At 39.2% G+C, this 24,040-nt stretch overlaps 1 pseudogene; it reads right to left on the bottom strand.

Annotated features, from left to right (window-relative positions):
- Window positions 1–4,087: 4,087 nt before the first annotated feature.
- LOC122739358 overlaps window positions 4,088–24,040 on the bottom strand; it is a 40,999-nt pseudogene continuing 21,046 nt past the window's right edge.

Raw genomic sequence — 24,040 nt, 5'->3', positions numbered from 1 at the left:
GGCAGGGAAGGTCACTGTAGTACTGAAAGCTGTAAGAATAGTGAGTGGGGCTTTGGTGGGTGAGTAAATTGACATAACCTATCCAGGTATCATAGCAGACTTGATATGATCATACTTAATGGTTCCAGAATTGGAAGGAAGAAGAAGGGAGAAGAAAGAAGTTTACTTATTTTGACTAGGTGATTGTTGAGACTGTGACAGAGATGGCCAGAAAGCCTGGATGGGGCTTCTTTAATACTGTTGTCTGGAGGGGCAGCTAGGTGGCGCAGCGGATAAAGCACCGGCCCGGGATTCAGGAGGACCTGACTTCAAATCTGGCTTCAGACACTTAACACTTACTAGCTGTGTGACCCTAGACAAGTCACTTAACCCCAATTGCCTCACCAAAAAAAAAAAAAAAAATACTGTTGTCCGGAGAGGCAGTAACCAAGCGGAAAGCTGGAGGCCCAGGGCAAAAGTTTCTCCAGGATTTTCAGGCAGTTGGGGAGATTGTGGAGGATAGGGCTGGGAGTGGACCTTTAATTCAGACCTTTACAATTGTCACTCTCACTTCCAGCACCTGGAATACCCTTCCTTCTTTTGGAATCCAACCATTTTTCTTCCTCTCCCTCCCCCAGCCCCAAACCATTTCTCTATACATGACCCAAGTCCTGTTTCTTCCATTCAGGCTTTCCTGACCTTTCATTGATTTCTTCCTCTCTTCCTCCTCTGAATAGCTATAGCATTTATTAACTATAGTTGTCACTCATAGATAAAAGAATGTTATATCCATAGGTGTGCTGGTACATGTTTAACAACCAATTATTCAAAAGAAACAATTATGAAGGATAATTTGCATTATCAACATTTTCTCCATCATTTTATTAAGCCTAGACAATAAACAAAATAATAAATTAAGCCCTAGTTTTTAGCATTTGCTAATCTCTAAGGTGTAAATGTGATTAGCTTTCTTGAGTTGGTTTGAGCTGGCTCCAATACACCCCTAATATAACTGAAGGGAACTGATACAGACTGGCCAGACAGGGCCCCTTCTCCCAGCTGGAAAGGTGGGGAATGGGAACAAATAGGCAAAAACTACTAGCATAAGTGATGAATCCCTGAGTGTGGTTCCTGACATCAAAGAAATTCTACTAATGCGATGTATATATTTTAAACTAGCTCATTCAAAAGGTGGCTGGCATCTGCTTAACCTAGATTGGTATATCTGAAAAAGGCTCTAGCTCACTTCATTTTTTCTTTTTTTTTCTTTTTTTAATTTTGCAGGGCAATGAGGGTTAAGTGACTTGCCCAGAGTCACACAGCTAGTAAGTGACAAGTGTCTGAGGCCGGACTTGAACTCAGGTCCTCCTGACTCCAGGGCCGGTGCTCTATCCACTGTGTCATCTAGCTGCCCCTCATTTTTTCTTTTCTTTTTTTTTTGTTTGTTTTTTTTAGTGAGACAGTTGGGGTTAAGTGACTTGCCCAGGGTCACACAGCTAGTAAGTGTTAAGTGTCTGAGGCTGGATTTGAACTCAGGTACTCCTGACTCCAGGGCTGGTGCTCTATCCACTGCGCCATGTAGCTGCCCCTCATTTTTTCTTAATATAAAACAATAGGACCCTTAACACTGATAGCTGTGGTCACTTAGACATAGCCTGTAGCTCTGGACAGGATGGTTTTCCTGGGACTATTGTGTCGTGTTACTTCACAGAGCCTCCTGAGTAACTGGTGAAGCTAATTAGTAATGTATCCTTGTATTTATTTCTTGTTTGTTTGTTTTTTGTGGGGCAATGAGGGTTAAGTGACTTGCCCAGGATCACACAGCTAGTAAGTATTAAGTGTCTGAGGCTTATGTGGGATGGAATTTAGGGTCAAATTAATTGTGAGTTGTCCCAAAAGAATTACAACAAAACCCAGTGACTCCTTTTCCCAAGTTTTATTGCAATACTGTGTGGGTGACCACAGGGAGAGAACCAGAAAAGTGGAAAGGTATCTCTTGAATAGTAAAAGAAAAGACAGTTATATTTATAGTATAGATAAATTGATTATTAGTCTCATTATAATAATCTCCACCGTAGGGAGGTACAGGGGAGGGCCTATCCTAATTTGGAGTTCCTGGCGTCCTAAACCAATCCCCGAGGTAGGTACCTTTTTCAGTGGAGGTGTGTTTTGGGAGTTTGCATGTCATGAGTTGAATCTGGGGACAAATTTGGCCTTTTCTGTACATGTCTCTTTCTGATACCCATGGCTAGTTTCGAAACATAATCATTTTTCTTTTTTATTTCTGGTCTGAATTTCTATAGGCTGTCAATTTCTTTATTGTTATTTGACCTGACCCTTTATGGTCCTGTTATGGGTACTGATTTCTGTGGGTAAGAGAACCTAGCATCTTGAATTGTAAGTTATCCACTAACTGGGGTCTGGCTCCCTTTGAGAGCTAATATCTGAATTAAAGCTTGGGTCTTAGGTTTTTTTATTAACCCCTTTTTTGACTCCTACATCAAGGCTGGATTTGAACTCAGGTCCTCCTGAATCCAGGGCAGGTGCTCTATCCACTGTGCCACCTAGCTGCCCCGTATTTATTTCTTATGTATGTGTCACTAGTGATTTGCGTATTATCAATAAACCCTACGATTAGATTTTTCTGTTTTTCAATTCAACTATTCCTTAAGTTCTTGTCATGAACCAGGAACTTATACTAGGCACTGTACAAAGATGAAAAATGATACTCCCTAAACTCAAGGAACTTATAGTCTAATTTGGAGGATATGACATATGCATAAACAGATGTAATGAAACATGGAATGTGATCAAGAAACTTTTGAGGGTGAGATGGTTTTTAGCATCAGAGATAACTGACATTAATATAGGTCTTTAAAGTTTGCAAAGTAGTTTACATGCATTTCATTCCCACAAAAATCCTATGAGGCAGCTTTGACATTTTAGAAATAAGGAAACTGAGGCTTGGTGATCTCATGGCCACAACGTAGCAGAGGGAATATTCAAACTTAGCTTTTTCTCATTTCAAGTGCATTGATCTCTCCACTAAAGCACATAACTGCCTTATCAAGGACAGGCTTTACGGAGGAAAAGGCACCCTGGAGTTGACTAAGACTTAATGAGAATACTTTCAACAGGCAGAAATGAGGGAATGGGTTTTAAGGGATGAGGTAAGGTCTACACAAAGGCACTGCAATGTAGAACAAGAACAAGAATCTGAAAACAGCTACTCATCCAGTTTGGCTAGAACATAGACAACGAGGGCATGAATGAAGGTAATGTAAAAGGTAGGTCATAGCCAGGTGTGGAGGGTCTTAAATGCAAGGAGAAGGAATTTTCATTTTATCATAGAAATAATAGCTACCCACTGGTGTCTTTTAAGCCATTAAATAGCATGATTAGACCTGTACATTAACAAGATTATTTGGCAGCCCTGCAAAGGATCAAAATAAAAAGCCAAGATATAAACCTGCTCTTCCTTTCCTCATTCAAAAGAAAGAAAGAAAGAAGGAAAGGAAGGAAGGAAGAAAGAAAGAAAGATACTTTAACATTTCTTTATCTCCAGTGTGTAAAAAGTCTGTTGAGGGGGCAGCTAGGTGGCACAGTGAATAGAGCACCGGCCCTGGAGTCAGGAGGACCTGAGTTCAAATCCTGTCTCAAACACTTGACACTTACTAGCTGTGTGACCCTGGGCAAGTCACTTACCCCCAATTGCCTCACTAAAAAAAAAAAAAATCTGTTGAGGGGCAGCTAGGTGGCACAGTGGATAAAGCATGGGCCCTGGATTCAGGAGGCCCTGAGTTCAAATTTGATCTCATACACCTGACACTTACTAGCTGTGTGACCCTGGGCAAGTCACTTAACCCCAATTGCCTCACCAAAACCTAACCAAAACAAAACAAACAAAAAAAGTCTGTTGAATAAGTGAGAGGGAAAACACCAGGGAAGTAGACATCAATGCTTTTTTCACCAAGATAGGCAGCATAAACATATGGCAGCCAACAAATAAGTGGAGTAGAAGACAGACCCTCTTCTTTGCCAGGATTTGCCTTGCACAGTGAGAAAGAAGGGTCTCCAGAGACACTCTTATGGAGTCGGCAGCCAATTACTACACTGGCTGGTAAGTGATGTATCTCCCTGTAGTCTCTCTGTGTCTTATTTCACCGCTTGCCCTCGCTTTATTCCAAAGTATTGAGCCACTGGGTCTTCTGATTGGATCCTGGGAAACTGATTTTCTCAAAGCTTTTATCATGCCAACAACTTAGTCACTTCTCTTTTATCTCAACAATATGCTCTAGATCCAGCTCATGTTCCATGATATTGATAAAAGCTCCCACTCTAGAAACTGTTCTAGGATATACTTGGGAACCATCTTAAACCAGTGACAGCTTTGCTGAGGGTGTATTGCCCTGTTACACTATGATGAGAACCCTAGTGATGTTCTCTTCCTGCATTCATTAACATTACATCTTAATAGTCTAATATCAACCTTTGGTTTCTCTAGAAAGGAGACAAATATCTGGTTGATGTGGTCATCGTCATGGGCCACAAACATGGTATGATCAGTGCATCAAAGTTGCCCTTCGTTGGGTTTGGCCCCAAACTGGGACTTGAGCTATTCTAAGGTCTGATCTAATTTATCCTGGGTTATGATACAACTACATGATGGTCTGGCATATGGGCTTAGATGGTAGGTGGTCCTGTCATTATTAGCATCAACTAAGCCATCTCTCCATCACTCCCTGATCTTGTGTCAACTCACGTAGAACTCTGAGTAAAGTATATCTGTGTGAAGCTCTATATTGAGATTTAGGAAATACAATAGTATTTCTGTTTCTAGAATTCTAAAGCTGAACTAAAACAGAACCTTAGATACCATCTAATCCAATGTCTTATTTTATCAATGAAGAAACAATGAAGCTTTTTTCTTTCTTCCAGAGACCACTTTAGTGGGGTCTGAGACACTCATTGGAACAAAAATATTGAATTGATAATTAATTTATGAAATAAGAGCAAACATGCCCCATTCTCTGAGCACTCAACAGGAAAAGCCATGATTGGCAGTGGGAAACAGGGCAGCAATCACACTTTAATACCACTACAGATATAAGAGCAAACAGCAAAGGACATTGAAGGCAATCAATGAATGCTATTGTTTTCTGGACAAGTCATTGCTAGATGCCTTGGCTAATTGTAGCTAGAGGGAGGAAGAAAAGAGGGAAGGGGAGGAAAAAGGAGAGAAATCCCTTCCTTCCCCCAGGAGATTACTCCATAAAAGCCCCTACTCTTTCACTCTCTCTAACTCCCTAGAGTTTAGCTATTTAAAGCCCCCAGGGGCATAGCCAACTTGTTTGCTCACCTAATCACACAGTTCCCTTCTGATTCACTTATGAGACTTATTCCTACCTCACAAAGGTGTGGCCACAGTTTTACAGTGAGTTTAACACTATGTTACCAGATTAAAAACTCATCTTTTTCTGGAGGCAGCTAGGTGGCTCAGTGGATTAAAGCACTGGCCCTGGCTGAGTTCAAATCCAGCCTCAGACACTTGACACTTACTAGCTGTGTGACCCTGGGCAAGCCACTTAACCCTCATTGGTCTGGAAAAAAAAATCTCATCATCAATGACTAAATCTCATGATTACATCAACTGATTTGGGGGTAGGAAGTGGTAAATTGTCTGAGACGATTAGGGGTTAGATTCAATTATCTTTAAAGTCTTTTTTTCCAGCTCTTATGACTCTATGTAATGTAGGGAACAGGGCAGAAAAAGATCAGTGAAACCTAGAGGAAGCACAGGGAACTGATACCAACCCAATAGGAAGGGTTCCTGGAGGAGGAATTGGACCTTGAAGATTTAGTTAGTTGAAGGACAGAGGGGGAGGCATTCCTAGTATGGGGGAAAATATAAATGAATTAAGAGGAAGATTTCTACAAAAGATGGGCACATGAAAGGTTCCAACTAAGCCTAGGCTTGAGAATCACTCCAGGAACAATGATAAAGCAAAAATCACCAGATAAAGGGAAAGATCAACAAGTAGGAGAGATGAGTAAAGAGAAACACCAGTGAGGTAATTCCCCTCTACACACACACACACACACACACACACACACACCCCAAAGGATCACAGTATCTGGCGGATCTGAGCCAATGATGATGCCTCAATCATTTACTCCACAGAGGTGTGCAAGTCCTAGGCTCCCACATCCCATTTCAGTCCAGCATTGCTTAAAAAAGCAGGGCCTTGGTCTGTTTGGCATTAAATACTATGGCAAGGACTCCCTATCTGACAAGAACTGTTAAGAAAACAGGAAAGCAGTTTGTCACACATTAGGTTTTGACCATCATCTTAAACCATCTACCACATACCATAAGCTATGTGACCCAAAAGAAAACATCACATTGTGAAAAAACATTTGACAATGGAAGGAGTTGCCTTGAACATCAATGGTTAGAGGCAGAATTTTTTATTTATATATTTATTTTTGCTGGGCAATAAGGGTTAAGTGACTTGCCCAGGTTCACACAGCTAGTAAGTGTCAGGTGTATGAGATCAAATTTGAACTCAGGTCCTCCTGAATCCAGGGCCCATGCTTTATCCACTGTGCCACCTAGCTGCCCCTAGTGACAGAATTTTTAACCAAGCAAGATGATCATAAAAGATAAAAAAGACATTTTTAATTAATAAGGTTAAAAAGGTTTTGCCCAATTTTTTTTTAATCAATGCTGCTAGAATAAAAATAGAAACTATTGTTTGAGGGGAGTTTTTTTTTTCCAGCAAATATCTCTGACGATTGTCTAATCTCCAAAATGTATAGGGAACTGATATAAATATAGACAAGCAAATGCTATTTCTTAATAAGTTAAAAGGATATGAAGTTTCCAAAAGATGAAATGGAGGTTATCAGCAAGTTAATGAAAGTATGGTCCAAATCACTAATAAGAGAAATGCAAATTTAAATTATCAAGGAAGCAATTTTTTAAAAAAAATCCTTGTTAGCATCAGCTGCATACAGACACATCTCTCTTATATCTAGCTTCTGCTACAATAAGCCAGTGCTGATGTAGTAGAGGAGAAAGAAAGAAACATTTCTGCATTAGTCATGTTATATAAGAAGAATCAGAGCAAAAAGGAAAAACCTCAAAAAAGAAAAACAACAGCACCAAAAACAAAAGAAATAGTATGGTCCAACCAGCGTCCATATTATTCCACAGTTCCGTTTTTTTTTTTTTTCTGGATTTGGAGAGCCTTTTCCATCATGAGTCCTTTGGAACTTTCTAGTACAAGTGAATCTTCAAGAGCTGAATTCTTCCTCCATAGTTGGCTCTCTTCTTAAGTATCTCTCCTATTGAGAGGTACTAGAGATAGAATAGTGGATAGAGTGCTAGACTTGGAGTCAGAAAGACCTGAGTTCAAATACTACCTCAGCCACTTAGTAGCTGTTGAACTAGCAAGTCCTGTACTGTAATTTTCTGTAAAATGGGGGAGTTGTACTTGATGGCCTAAAAGGTTCCTTCCTATGGCAAAGGTCTATCTATTCTTCTATTTCTAAACTCTCAGTCATTGCCAGTTCATCCTCCAAACTAAGGCAATTCGAGACCTAAGGCAAATCTATTGTCTCTGGCTAGCCTCAGCCCCTTTCTGACCCTTTCATATGCAAATTAGCCACTCGTCTGAAAGGGCTTTTTGCCCCACACTCTTACAAATGCAAACGGACTACTTGAAGTCTGACACCCTGCAATCGTATTAAATGGATTGGGGTTCTCAGTTGATCATGGATCCATTAATCAACCCCCACCTCCTTACAATGTGTAAATAGGTTTCATAAGGTTAAAATATGGATTCTAGATCAAGAATGAATTATTAATGGCAGTTGGAAAGATTAAGGTTATTGTCATAAAGAGTAACTGTGGCCTCCTATAAATGTCTCTCTAGTGCTGCTTTAACCAGGACCTCCAGGTTGGAAGGAATTTGGAGTTGACGATTCATTGTATGACCATAGGCCAATAACAACTTTTCTCTTTCTTCATCTTTGAAATGCATATAATCATACCTATAGAACCCACCTTACAGATACGTCACTCTCTGGTCATTTGTTACCAGAATTAACAGGTAGGAGAATCAAATGAGATAAGGCTTATAAAATACTTTCTAAATTGTAAAGTGCTATGTAAAGATTAGTTTCTAGGAGAAATTTGAGGAGAAATTTGTCATTAAAGGAAATTTGAAACTTCCCTAACTTCACCACCCTCCTATAGTCATCTCTTTCTACATCTATTTTATTTCAGGCCATAACTTGTTGCCCATTTCTACTAACCCAGATGTGTATACTGATAGTCAAGTTCTATAGGTTGCCTCTTTGACTTTATGTCAAAATTTGGGCAATAGACATTTCTTCATCCTCACATACTTTCCTTTCTGGAATTTCAGGCCAAATAACTTTGAGAATTTGTAGATCACTTCTGGAAGCATCATACAGCACGATGCAACTAGCAGTATATAATCCACAAACAGGAACATCTACAGAACTTTGCCATGCACGGGTGAATTCCTCTTCAACTTGGATTCCATGGTGGATCACAGTGGCAAATACCTTTGACAAACAGACATTTCCCTTATTTATGCCTCCTCTGATATTTATGATTAGAAGACCACTGAATAAGGTTATCACTGTTAGAGTTTTCAAGGAATTTTGAATAATTTTGATATATGAATGGAAGACACTATTGGAAAAGGACCTTTCTCTATCAAGTACTTTTTCATCAACAAATAATCTTTTTCTTTTTTCTTCCTTTTTTTTTTTTTTTTGGTGAGGCAATTGTGGTTAAGTGACTTGCCCAGGGTCACACAACTAGTAAGTGTCAAATGTCTGAGGTCGGATTTGAACTCAGGTACTCTTGATTCCAGGGCCAGTGCTCTATCTATGCACCACCTAGCTGCCTCAACAAATAATCTTTTGAATATCAATATTTTGTTGGTGGTGTTATAGGGCTGTGAGACATGAAACTTGGCTCTCTCTGAAGAAATGGAAATGAATTATCACACAAAAGGGAACAAAAGGTTACATGGTGGGCATGAACAGGCTGCAACATAGAACAAATGAGGAACTTCAAAGGAGAACTGGAGTAAAAGATGTCATTAGGGAAGTAGAGAATAGGAAAAGATGGGTGCATCGGCTGACAAGGGGGAGGGATGACAGGTGGACAGCCTGCATGTTTGACTGATACCCTTGAAATATCAGGAGAAGGGGCAGCTAGGTGGCACAGTGTATAAATCACTGGCCCTGGAGTCAGGAGGACCTGAGTTCAAATCCTGCCTCAGATACTTGACACTTACTAGCTGTGTGATCCTGGGCAAGTCACATAACCCTCATTGCCCCACCAAAAAAAAAAATCAGGAGAAATTGAGGAAGGTCTCCAGGACATTGGGTGCACCCCCATTCCCCTGCCCTGTGCAATGCAACATAATACAAACATTTGTTAAGGGTTGTCTACTATGCACCAGCAAGAACTGAGCTAAACTTATGAATCCATAGAGACTGGAGTCACACAGGATAAGTGGGCATTTTGATGGGTTGTGATTCAGAATCGTTTGAGGGAAAAATTAATTGAATTAAGATACCAGGTCCATTGGAGTTTCTGAGGAGAAATATTCCTTCTTATTACTTTTTATAACTGCCAGAGAAATTGTTATTAAATTGAAGAATTTAGTGATTCCTTCACTTGAGTCATATTCCAACTGCTCATTGTAACTTAGAGGTAACTTTGAGTTCTTAAAAGTGGTGCCAGCGGGGCAGCTAGGTGGCGCAGTGGATAGAGCACCGGCCCTGGAGTCAGGAGTACCTAAATTCAAATCCGACCTCAGACACTTAACACTTACTAGCTGTGTAACCCTGGGCAAGTCACTTAACCCCATTTGCTTCACTAAAACAAAACAAAACAAACAAAAAAAAAGTGGTGCCAGCAAAATGAAAACTTGAATATGAGCCCAGTAAAGGACTACACATCTGTCATTTGAAGACCAGCCTAGCTAAATACAAAGAGGTTCATTATTCTAAGGCTGAGATGATGAGATTATTATTATTGTTTTTTTAATTTTCAGCTAGAGCAGTTTATGAAGGGATCTACTAAGATAGAGAGGGGTTATGATCTATGTTGGAGGGAAGAGGATTGGGTCGGGGTAGAGTAGGGTGGTACCTGTACTAATGAAATCACATCCTAGAATTCTTGAAGCAAGACATGCCTATTATTTGGTTAAGTCTATCTTAATTTCCAAAGACGAACAAGAAAAGGATTTTAGTTTAGAACACAGTCCAATCTTCAGTAGTACTCTGTTGTCCACAAATTCTTTTTTTTTTTAACTAATAAAGTATTTTATTTTTTTCCGTTACATGTAAAGATAGTTCTCAACTTTTGTTTATACAAGCTTTACAATTTCAGATTTTTCTCCCTCCCTCCCCTCCCTCCCCCCTCCCCTAGACAGCAGGTAATCTGATATAGGTTATATATATATATATATATATATATATATATATATATACACTTAATAACATTAATCCTATTTCTGCATTAGTCATGTTATAAGACAAAAAATCAGAGCAATGATGAAAAACCTCAAAATAGAAAAAAAACCCAACAGCATCAAAAACAAAAGAAACAGCATGGTTCATTCAGCATCTATACTCCACAGTTCTTTTTTTTTTTCTTGGATTTGGAGATCCTCTTCCATCACGAGTTCCCTGGAACTCTTCTGTGCCATTGCATTGGTGAGAAGAATATAGTCCATCACAGTAGATCAACACTCAATGTTGATGATACGTCCACAAATTCTTTTGCCTGATTTTCAAATATTTCCAATAAATTATAAGCAAAAATATATAGAAATGATAAATAAAACTAAAAGTTGGTTCTTGAAAAGACTAATAAAATTGATAAACCCTTAGCTAATCTGATTTTTTTAAAAAAGAGAACAGAAAATCAAATAAATAAAATAGCAAATGAGCAAGGTGAAATCATGGCAAAATCAGAAGTAATAAAAAAAGTAATCAGAACATATGATTCATAGTTATATACTAACAAAACTGAGATTACAAAAGAAATAAAGGAATACTTTCAAAAATATAAAATATCCAAGCTATCAGAAGACCAGATAGAGATCTTAAATAAATCAATCTCAGCAAAGAAAATAGAGCTATCTGTAAAGAAACTACCAAGGAGCAGCTAGGTGGCACAGTGGATAAAGCGCTGGCCCTGGATTCAGGAGGACCTGAGTTCAAATTCAGCCTCAGATACTTGACAATTACTAGCTGTGTGACCCTGGGCAAGTCACTTAACCCCAATTGCCTCACCAAAAAAAAAAAAAAAGAAAAAGAAACTACCAAAATGGGAAGGGGGTAAGGGGGAAAATTCCTAGTCCTGATGGATTCACAAGAGAATCATGTCAAACTTGTAAAGAATAGTTAGTAACCAAATTTTACAAATTATTCCCAAAAATTGAGAAAGTGCCCTAACAGATTCACTTTATATGACAAATATAGTCCTAATACCCAAACTAGGGAAAGATAAAAGAAAAAAAAATTCAATATTGTTTCAATATTGTTAATGAATATTAACTCAAAAATTTAAACAAAATCCTATCAAACAGACTATAGTGATTTATCCACAAAATAACCTTTCATTATGACTAAGTGATATTTATACCAGGGATGCCAGGATAGTTTAACATTAGAGAAACAACATAATTAATAATGAATATTAAAATTAAAAACATCTAAAACCACATGATCATCCTAATAGATGCAGAAAACACTCTTGACAAGGTACCACACTTTTTTATGCTAAAAACCCCAACCCTACAAATTATATGCATAGAAGGGTTTTTAAAAATATTATCAAAAGCATCTATCTAAAACCAAAAGCAAGCATCATATGCAATGGGGACACACTAGAATCTTTTCCAGTAAAAATGGGAGTAAATCAAGAATACCCACTTTCCTCAGTATCATTTGATATAGTTTCAAATTCTTCCACCACAATATGCCTGTGCTTTACCTTTTTAACCTTATCTGTTACTGACCCATAATATTTAATTCAATTTAACAGGTAGTTGTGAAATGCCAACTTTATGCAAGGCACTATCTTGATTCGGGGGTTACAAAGTGAAAAACTTCCTAGTCTCTGTCCTTAAGAAGCTTATATAATAAGAGCTAAGACATGTGCAGAAATAACTGATACAAAGCAATGTATGAAAAGAGAAAAAATGGTCCAGACAAAATACTATAATAACTCAAATTTATATCAGTTTTGAGGGGGAACTTATTCCACTGATAGAGCTTTCAGCAAGGAAATGTCTTCCACCAACTTAGATCTGCGTCTGTTCTGCAACTTGTAGTCTTAGAGATTTGCCTACATTTCTGAGAGGTTAAATGACTTCCCAGGGTCAAAGCCAATATATGTCAAAGGCAGGACTCGACCTTGAATCTTCCTCATTCTAAAGCTGACTGTAGAAACTATGTATCACTGCTTCTCTCTAGATATAAAATACAGTTACAAAAGACTTTTCTCTTGTAGTGCAGGGTCTGAATTATTTCTCAACTTCCATTTACAATGGAAGGTTAGTTCCCCAGTAGGAAGCTTATTATTTCTCTTCTCAAGGTTCTAGGGACAGTCTGAAGATGCCTAATAGTATCACTCACAAGTGTGATACCCCATTGTATTCCCTATTGATTATTACTAATATCAACTGGTCAGCCAGAGTTAATTAGTTTTTAGAGGTATTTACTAAGGAGACAGAATAAGAACAATTGGAATAAAACCAATCTCCCCCAAAAGCCTAGGACATACTCTCACAAATTCATACAGAGTACAAGAGAAAGTGGGCTCAGTTATAGAGAGGATATGTGGCAAATGGGAAATCATGCTGGTTAAATAAAGTCCTTTTCAGCTTCTGTGGAGTTCTCATGAAATTTTCCTTTGGTATCGCTTTCTTCTGGCTTCTTCATTTAGTCCTGAAGCTATTTTTTTTTTAAAGTATGTTTAGTTTGTCCTCAAATTCTAATGCTGCCACCAGTCACTGCTGTTCCAAAGATACTGCTATTGGGGGTAGCGATGTGGTGCAGTGGATAAAGCACCGGCCCTGGATTCAGGAGGACCTGAGTTCAAATATGACCTCAGACACTTGACACTTACTAGCTGTGTGACCCTGGGCAAGTCACTTAACCCTCGTTGCTCCCTCCCCCCCCAAAAAAAATCCAAAGATCCTGCTAGGATGTGATGGAAAGTCCAAATCTTATGAAGTTCACAAGGTCAACTTCTGGTCAAGGGAAGAAGGGAAGGAGATATAGAATACCTTCTCTGTCTTGCCCCCTCCCCCCAACACTATGCCCCAAAGTGATTCACTCTCAAGGAGTTGGCTGGCATTGTTCCAAAATGAGTTTGGCCTGCTTTGGAATCTTGGTTTCTGAACAGGCTGGTAGTTTTTATCCAAGGCCCCCAGGGCAAGACCAACTCTCTTCAGTCAGTCACAAGACATTGCCTGTGTGTCTTCATTTGCTTTCTTCCAATGCTCACTCCTTCTGATTGATTGTAAGAAACTAGTTTTTGCCTTTGATTTATTGAGTAGAGATATCTAGGCCTTGTTCACATCTAGTTTGTTCTTCTTATCGATTGATTGATTCAGTAGAGATGTCTAGGCCTTATTCACATCTAGTTTATTCTTCTTGATTGATTGACTAAATCAATTTATTTTTATTTTTATTTTTTTTAGTGAGGCAATTGGGGTTAAGTGACTTGCCCAGGGTCACACAGCTAGTAAGGGTTAAGTGTCTGAGGCCAGATTTGAACTCAGGTACTCCTGACTCCAGGGCTGGTGCTCTATCCACCCCGCCACCTAGCTGCCCTGATTGACTCAATCAAAAAGTCTGGGCCCTCTGAATTTCTTGAACACCTTTCTTATACTCATAAAAGAGGCAGTACAAGTATTATTAACCCTTTTAATAGATGAGGACACAGAGGCTCAGGGATATTAAGTAACTTGGTCAAAGTTACTCATCCATAGCTTCCACTACTGAAGCTGCATAGTAAAGGACAAAACTGTGGCTTTATGGTTGATAAGGATGTCAGAGGAGGCTTCTATTCTACTAGGGTTTCAGGGACCAGGGTTTTTAAGGGAGTCAGAGGGAACAGAAGTTGTATAAGATTAGCCAAATTGGCCTATGTGAAATGGAGAGAGAGTGGGGGGTGAGTGTAGGCAGAGGCAGGGTGGGCAGCAGATCTTGGATCTATCCATTTTGTATGAGGCCTCATGGGCTTTCCTAGTTGTCTTGCCTTAGAATGGTTCCAGGAAGCTGTGGCATTTGTAGCTTTGAGATGCTCTATGTGTGTGCCTGGTCACGTTGCCTAGAGTCTAGGAACTGGGAAGTTTGCTTTGGAGAGGACAGTGAGAATAAGATGTGGCCAAGGGTCAGTGCATACTGCATCCTGAGAACATCCTCTGTGATCTTTCTCCCCAGCCCTATGGATACATCTGTGCCAACATCTCTGGACCCTGTCCATTCATAGGCCAGGCACCTTGAGAATAATATTTGAAGACATAAAACACAGGGATTTTTTAAAATGGGGGAATCAGAATGTTATGGCAAAAAAGAATGGTATACTGGACATTTTTATGACTTTGGGTAGTCTCTCTCTTTTTTTTTGGTGAGGCAGTTGGGGTTAAGTGACTTGCCCAGGGTCACACAGCTAGTAAGTGTTAAGTGTCTGAGGCCAGATTTGAACTCAGGTACTCCTGAATCCAGGGCCAGTGCTCTATCCACTTCACCACCTAGCTGCCCCTGGATAGTCTCTTAACATCTCCAAACCTCTACAATTTCTTTTTCTGTTAAATGGGGACAATAATACTTATAATATCTCAAGGGTTGTTGAGAGAATTTTCTGAACTTTAAAGCACTATATAAATGTAAGTGGTATCTATTTCTATTGGCCAAGTTGTAAGGTATTGGCAGGTAAGGTATTGTAAGGTATTGCAAGCAGTATGAGTTTTCCAGGTCATAAGTTTCCTGAAGGAGAAGGGAGGGAAGAGAACATAGAGAGGGAGCCTTTTAAAGACATTAGAGCTATTTTCAAGTTTTTTAGTGAGAGCATTATTAGGAGTCTACTATCTACCAGACACTCTATAAATTTCATCTCACTTAATTCTCACAACAACCCTGGGAGGAACTATTATTATCCCTATTTCACAGTTGAGGAAACTGAGGCAGTTCGAAGTTAAATAACTTTCCTGAGGTCATACACCTAGTAAGAATCTGAAGCCAGATTTTCTTTACTACAGATTTAGCACTCTATCCATTGGACCACCTAAGTTACTCCCACATTAGTTTGGGAACATTTTCATTTTCAGGCTTACTCTTTCTGTATCCACTTCTAGGAGAACGCAAGTCTTCCCAGCCTTGCCTGGGGCTGGGAGAGATCTAGGGAGTGTTGAGATGGACTTTCTCCTGTGGTTGCTAGGTGATGGGGGGGAGGGGAAGGAAGCTCCTTTGGAGTTAGAGTATTATTTGCAGATGACTTGGGGCCAAGGATGAGAAAAGGATCTCTATCTTTCTCTCAGGGGTTGTCATTAGAGAAGGGACAGAATTTATGCTTTTGCTCTTCATTAGAAGGCTTAAGACTTTTCCAGGCTTCAGAAGCAGGAAAAAGATATTTCATTAGCTTTTCGGAGTGGATCTACAGTTGGCCCTTGGAGACAAAATTGTGAGTCAGAAAATTATTCCTCTTTTGTGCCTTCATTTTCCGGGCCCTGCTCCTGCCCCAGTACTATATGGGCCACTCCCCAGTACCTCCCCACTCTCTACGAAGGAAACTTGCACTCCTGAGATGCTTTAATATCGGTGTTTGGCATTTAAGAAGATTCTAAGCTCAGCATTTAAAAACTGGCATTTGGGGAAAAGTCTGGAGGGTAACAGTGAAGATGGGATTTGGGTTCATGGGAACAGGGAAAAAAAAGTGCAGATTGCGGTAGGGACAGGTAGGGTGTGAAGACAAATGTTGCCTGCTTCATGATTCTGCTAAGGGGCCAGCCCCTTGACAGGGTGAGGCTTTGCTGTTCACAAAGAATCAGGAGGTTTCCTAGAAATTGATTGCATGAGGCAGCTTGACTTTGGGAGGGGAAGGGGCTGTCAGAGCAGTTTTAAAACTGCTGTGGCTTTTCCTGCAGCAAACACAGAAATAACCATTTGATTTATTTCCTGAAACCCATTGCAACAGGAGCCTGTAGAAGACGTATGACTGGCAGCGAGGTGCTATAGCAGATAGTACTGGGCTTGGAATTAGGCAAGGCAACATGCAATTATTGAATGCTTACTATGTTCCTGGCAAGGTACTAGGCACTAGGACTACAAAAACAAGCAAAAAGAAAGCCCCTGCCTGCAAGTGGCTTACATGCTAATGAGGGAAGACTACACCGAAAAGGGAGCTAAAAAGAGGTGGGTGGGGAAAGGAGAAAGTACCAGCATTGGAAGTTCAGAGAATCAGAAGCACGTCCTAGAGGGGAACTAAGTATGATTGGCCTGGACTATCCCCAAAACAGAGGCCCTTTCCTCACCACTAGGAGAAGGCTGGTATGAAGGAGGAATGTTCTGGGGTAAGAAGGTCCTAGGCACTGAGGAAAGTTCCCAAAAGACTGGAATCTGAATCCTTACTATCTGTGTGACCTTGGGCAAGCCATTTAACCTCTTTGAACATCAGTTTCCTCATTTGTAAAAGGAGGGGGCCAAACTTGATGGCTGTTAGGGTCCCTGAATCAGCTCTAAATCTATGATCCTAGGGCGAACAGGGATTTTCCCACAGGTGGCTTAATCAACATGATCTCTGAAAGTGTTGACCTTGACTCCTTCCTTCAGATAGAGCTGCCTTACAAAGACAGGAAAATGAGACGCCCAGGTGAGTTGGCCACACCCACGCCCTAAACTCAAGCTTCACAGAATAAGAGAGGTTTCAACTTGTCCTACTGAACAATTTAGTAATTTTCCACTTACTAATCTGCCTTACCTGTTCTGTTCAAACAGGCGAATTGTTTTCCCTAAAAGACTCCGGTGTAGTAAGAGGAGGTCACCTGTGAGCTACATAAACAACTGTAACTCAGACTGGCAAATGCTCATCGCTCCAGTGCCAGTAAACTGCAAATCCAAGGAGGAGGCTCCCCCTAGTGGCTTGTGGAAGGAAACCATGCAGAAAGAGAAGCCTCGTTTCTCTCAAAACAACCAGTCCTGTGTAGTCCCAATGTCTGTCTAGCGCTGGGCTTCTTAAACTTCCCCCGCTCACTATTCCTTTTCACCTGAGAAATTTTTATGTGACCCTGGGTATAGAGGTATATAAAATAGATATACATACCCTTTTACTGTTGCCAAATTTTTTACGATCCCCACATTCAGTTACATGACCTCATGGGTTCTTGACCCACAGTTTTAAGAAGCTAGGATCTAGTGAACTGAATTGTTACTGACTTAGTGGAGGGGTAGTTATGCTGAAACATTCTTAGAGGTTGATAATAGGTACCCAATGCATATCTGTTGAAGAAAAGAGGGAATAAAAAGAATGGGTCAAAACTACTCTCTACATGTGATTTTTGATCTTGGAATGTAAGATTTTTGATGGAAAAAAAAACATTGAAAACTTAGTTTGGAAAGAAAAAAAGCAGTTAGAGGTGGTTTCTTGACTGATAAGGAAAGAGAGGTTAGTTTTGAAAACTCCAAATTCTGATTTGTGGAGTGTATTAAATTATCTCCTCAGTTTCTCAGGGCAGGATTTTCTTTTGTTTTACCGATGATGAGAAAATCTAAAAAGCAGTTAAGATCAGGAAATACTGTCACCACAAAATATTATTTGAATATAAGAGCTGGTTTTGTTTTGTTTTAAACTCAGCCTATTGTTCTGCTTTGCAAGAAGGAAGCACAGAATTATTATGTCTTATTTTTGCAGGAATTCAGATATATTTCACATGTAGTTTTAAAATAATAAGGATTAGAGATGAAAAAAACCCCGAGCTGCCATTTAGTCCAAATCATATATTTTACATATGAGGAACTGAAGACCAAAGAGTTTCAGAGACTGGGTATGTAAATAGTAAAAATGATGTAAACAGTAAGTGGCAAAACTGTTATTTAAACCCTGTCCTCTCATTCCAGATAAAAATCTTCAAATATCTGAAGGACTAGGATTTGGAAGAAAAATTAGATTTCTTCAATGTAACTTCGGAGGAAAGAACTAGAACCAATGAGGAGAAGGTATAAATAGGTCTTTTTTTTTGTTTAGAATTTTCTTTCCCAAATTACATGTATAAACAAATTTTGACATGAATTTTTTTTTATAATTTTTTTTTTGGTGAGGCAGTTGGGGTTAAGTGACTTGCCCAGGGTCACACAGCTAGTAAGTGTTAAGTGTCTGAGGCCAGATTTGAACTCAGGTCCTCCTGACTCTAGGGCTGGTGCTCTATCCACTGCACCATCTAGCTGCCCCTTGACATGAATTTTTAAAAACTTTATGTTCCAACTTCTCTTCCTCCCTCTCTTCCCACCCCATGCCCCACCCCCAAGAACTCAAGCAATTCAATATATGTTATATATGAGTAGTCATGGAAAACATCTCCACATTAGCCAGGCTGTGAGAGAAAACAGACAAAAACAAAACTTCAGATTAAGGAACTATCAAAAAAATTTATGCTTCAATCTATTTTTAGATACCATCAGTTCTTTCTCTGTAGATGGATTGCAATTTTCATACGTCCTTCAGAGTTATACTGGATCATTGCATTGCTGAAAATAAACATGTCCTTCCCAGCAGATCATCTTACACTATTGCTGTTCTTTTGTATACAGTACATTTCACTCTGCTTCAGTTCATGTAGGTCTTTCTAGGTTTTTCTGATAGCATCCTGTTCATCATAACCTTTATATAGTACCTTAAACTTGACAAAGAATTTTATTCACAATAACCCAGCAAAGTAGGTACCATACATTTTGCCATTATAATCAATCATCAAAACTATTTCCCTCCATCCTAATCCTTTCCTATGATACTTACTCTATTTTCTATCTTCTTTTACCCTATTCCTCCTCAAAAGTGCTTTGCTTCTGACTGCCCCCTCCCCTGCTCTACCCTCCCTTCTTTTACCCTCCTTATCCTCTTTCCCTCCTACTTTCCTGCAGGGTTAGATAGATTACTCCTCCCAATTGGGTGTGTATGTTATTTCCTCCTTGAGCCAACTCTGATGAGATTAAGGTCTTTAAGCTAATTTTGTGTCTAAATTTTCTTCCTCCCACTCTCCTCAACCCTCCCTATGAAATCAAGCAGTTCAATATAAGTCATACATGTGCTGTTATGCAGAACATCTTCACCTTCCTTGAAAGTGTTTTGTTTTTTATTGCTCCCTCCCCCAATCTGCCCTTCCTTCCTTCCCCTCTCCTCCCCCCTTATCTCCTTCCCCTCACACTTTCCCTCAGGGCAAAATATATTACTACACTCACTTGAGTATGTATGTTATTCCCTCTTTGAGCCAATCCTAATAATAGTAAGGTTCACTCACTCCCCCACTCCTTTCCCCTCTTCTCCTCCCCTCCATAAGCTTTTTTCTTGTTTCTTTTATGTGAGCTACTTTTCCCCAGTCTACCTCTTCCTTTCCCTTTCTTCCAATGCATTCCTCTTATTTCTTAACTTTATTTTAAAGATGTCATCATGCGTTAGCTAGGTGGCACAGTGGACAAAGCACCAGCCCTGGACCCAGGAGACCCAGAGCCCAAATCCAGCCCCAGACATAAGCCACCCCATCCTGCCTGCCCCACAAAAAAACAAGGATAAACAAAAAAAATAAATGATTTACAGATATCATCCCTTTACATTCAGTTCAGACCTGTATCCTCTGTCTAAGTGTATTCCTACCAGCTGCCCTAATACTGAGAAAGTTCTTATGAGTTAGAAGTATTATCTTCCCATGTAGGAATGTAAACAGTTTAATCTTTTAATATCCCTCATGATTTCTTTTTCCTGTTTACCTTTTTATACTTCTCCAGGGTCTTGTATCTGAAAGTCAAATTTTCTATTCAGTTCAGGTCTTTTTATCTCTCTTGGATCTATTTCCCAGGTCAGCTGTTTTTCCAAAGAGATATTTCATATTACCCTCTTTTTAAAAATTCATTTGGGGGGGGCAGCTAGGTGGCACAGTGGATAAAGCACTGGTTCTGGATTCAGGAGGTTCAAATCCAGGCTCAGACACTTGACGCTTAACTAGCTGTGTGACCCTGGGCAAGTCACTTAACCCTCATTGCCCTGCAAAAAAAATCCCCAAGCCCTCCCCACCCCCCAAATTCATTTGGATTTGCTTTACTGTGTCTTGCTTTCTCATAAAGTCACTAGCTTCCATTTGTTCAATTCTAATTCTTAGGCAATTGTTTTCTTCTGATAGCTTTTGTATCTCCTTTTCCATTTGCCTTTTCAAGCTGTTGACTTTTTTTCTCATGACTCTCCTGCATTGCTCTCATTTCTCTTTCCATTCTTTCCTCCACCTCTCTAAATCTTCCTTCTATCTCTCCTAATTTTTCTTCAAAGTCCCTTTTGAGCACTTCCATGACCTGAGGTCAACTCATATTTTTCTTGGAAGCTTTGGATGTAGGGGCCCTGAGGTTGCTATCTTCTTCTGAAGGTGCACATTGATCTTCCTTGTTGCTAAAGAAATTTTTGATAATTCTCATCTTTCTTTGCTTGTTCATCTTGCCATCTTTTATTTGATTTTTAAGTCCCTCTTACAGTGGAGCCCTACTTCCAAGCTACACTGCCCCAAGCTTCAGAGAGTCCCAGGTGTTTTGGTTTGAGGAAGGGCAGGTTTTTTTCTTGCCTGGCCTGATCTCTAGTCTGAAGATAACCTCAAGCCAACTTTCTAATTAACCAGTCAGCAAAACTTTGTGTGCTGTGGTTCTTAGCTCTGACAAGCCTGTGCCCCTCCCCTAGCTGGGCCTCCTGCAGCTCAAAATTTCTTCCTGGTTCCCTGCTGGGGTGGGATAACCAAATTCTTCCTTAGGTCCCACAGACACCCCTGTATTTTCCACCCCCCTGGTCAGCTGTTCAGCCCTCTCACCTAACCATAAGCTTAGTTCCAGAAGATGCTAGTGCTGCAGCTGATTCGGAGGCTGGGGGGTAAGTTTCTCTGGTGCAGCCTGCCTGGGGACTGTGTGGGTGTGATTGCAGGGTTGTACTCTTTTTGCAGCCCAGCATGGCCCCCTCTAAGCTGTCTTTGGCTGGAAAGTAATCTCAGCCCATCTTTTTGTGGGTTTTGCTGCTCCAGGGGTTGTTCTATGGCTGTTTTGAGGGTAATTGTATCAGGAACTCTGTGTGTTTAATGTCTTTCCTCTGCCATCTTGGCTCCACCCCCCATAAATAGGTCTTAATATAAAGGAACACTTTATAATAATTAGTGCTATTTTAAAATGGAATGGGTTACCCTTCAAAGTAGAGTTCCATAATACTAGGATTGTAAGCAGAGAGGTTGACTACTTATTGGAGTTGAAGGAAAGATACATGTATTGGGCATAGGATTGGAATCGACACCCTCAAAGGTATCTTTCCACTCTGAAGTTCCATATTAATCATGTTTCTTTTTTTTTTTTTTAAGTGAGGCAATTTGGGTTAAGTGACTTGCCCAGGGTCACACAGCTAGTAAGTGTTAAGTGTCTGAAGCCGGATTTGAACTCAGGTACTCCTGGCTCCAAGGCCAGTGCTCTATCCACTGCGCCATCTAGCTGCCCCCAATCATGTTTCTTAAAACAGTTCTATTCATTATACTAATAGTACAAGAAAATAGGAAATAAACAATTCAATTCTCTGAATATTTAGCATCTACTGGGCGTCAGATATTGTTCTAGTCCATGGAGATACAATGATAAAAATGAAAGTCCCTTTCTTCTGTTGAATAGCTTCAATTTGCCATCTATATCTGTGTCTAGCACTATATCTATACATCTAATTTGTACATTTGTCTTTAAGTTGTTTCCCTCATTAGACTGTGTGCTCCATGGGGATACTGTTTTTTGTCCTTTTAAAAATATCTTCATATGTTTAGCACAGTGTCTGATGCATAATAGATGCTTAATAAATCTTTATTGACTGAACTGATAAGATTTTGAGATAAACTAATATACAATAGAAAAATAACTAGTCTGATTTTGAAAAGATAGTAGAAAATGAAATTGTTGGTATAAAAGTGAAAAAAGGAGTAACTGAAGAAGTAAAGGAAACTATTAGAATTATTTTTTGCTAATTATATGCCAACAAAACTGAAAATACTCAGAATACTAAATAGATTTAAATAGCCTTTTATCAGAAAAAGAAATTGAGAAAGCCATAAATGAACTCCCCCCCCCCGCCCCAATTAAACAAGCCATAAGTGAATGCCCAAAGAAAATAACCTCCAGACCAGATGGATTTATAAGTAAATTCTATCAAAAATTCAAAGAATAATTAATTCTAATATTATATAAACTGTTTGTAATAATAGGAAAAGAGGTCACCCAACTAACTCCATACAACTATAGCTTTGATATGGCCTAAACAAAGAGAAATGAGGCTGAAAAAAAAAACCCAAAACACTGTAGTCTACTATCCCTAATGAACATTGATAATAATTTTTAAATAAAATATTAGCAATAACATATTAAAAGATTATATGCTGTGGATAGATTGTATTTAAATTCAGAATATGTGGTTGGCTCAATTATAAGGAACATTTTAAACCCAATAAACAATGTTAATAACAAAAATAATTATACCAATATACCAGAAAAGGGATTTTGACAAAATTTTACACTCATTTCTGTTAAAAAATACTAACAAGCATAGGAATAAATGGACTTTTCCTTACCATAATAAGTAGTATCAGTCTAAAAATAAGAGCCAATATGATATATAATGGAGAAGAGGGTAAAGAGCTTTCCAATAAGATCAAAGTTAAAACGGGGGGGGGGGGGGGCAGCTAGATGGCATAGTGGATAGAGCACCAGCCCTGGAGTCAGGAGTACTTGTGTTCAAATCTGGCCTCAGACACTTAACACTTACTAGCTGTGTGACCCTGGGCAAGTCACTTAACCCCAATTGCCTCACTAAAAAAAAAAAAAAAGTTAAAACAAGGGTGTCCACTATCATTACTACTGTTTGATATAATTCTAGAAATGCTAGCCATAGTAATCAGAAATGACAAAGAAATTGAAGGAATAAGCAAAGGTAAAGAGGAAACAAAATTCTCACTTTTTGTAGATGGTATGTAATCTAGAGAACTCTGAGGAATAAACTAAAGATTAATTGAACAATAACTTCAGTAAAATTGAAAATTATAAAATAAACTTATTGAATCATCAGTATTTTTATATAATAATAGCCAGAATGTATGCATATATGTGTATGTGTATATATGCAAATACATATGTATATATATATATTTTATAATATGCTTCACATGTATCATTTGATCCTCATAGCAACCTGTGAGGTAGATGCTATTATGATCCTCATTTTATAGCTGAAGAAACTGAGGCAGGCAGAGGTTAAGTGATTTGTCTGGGGTCATGTAGCTAGTAAGGGTCTGAGATCTAGTTTCTTTCTTTTTTCTTTCTTTTTTTTTTTTTTTTAGTGAGGCAATTGGGGTTAAGTGACTTGCCCAGAGTCACACAGCTAGTAAGTGTTAAGTGTCTGAGGCCGGACTTGAACTCAGGTACTCCTGACTCCAGGGCCAGTGCTCTATCTACTGCGCCACCTAGCTGCCCCTCTTTCTTTCTTTCTTTTTTAACTTCACGGTTTTTAAAAAATATAGATTTATATTTATTTATAAAATAGTTTCTTACAGAAAACCAACACCAACTTTAAAAAACCAAACCAAACCAAACCAGGAGAGCTAGTTTCAACTCAGATCTTCCTGATTCCAAATTCAACATCCTATATACTGCTGCTTCACTTAGCTGCCAGCTGTCAACAAAACCCAGGAGAAAGTGATAGAAAAGGAATTCTATCCAAAATAATTGCAGA

Source organism: Dromiciops gliroides, chromosome 2 (assembly GCF_019393635.1).
Source record: "Dromiciops gliroides isolate mDroGli1 chromosome 2, mDroGli1.pri, whole genome shotgun sequence".
NCBI classification, from domain to species: domain Eukaryota; kingdom Metazoa; phylum Chordata; class Mammalia; order Microbiotheria; family Microbiotheriidae; genus Dromiciops; species Dromiciops gliroides.
The sequence above is the reverse complement of the archived record's forward strand: the minus strand, read 5'-3'. Positions and strand labels throughout refer to the sequence as shown.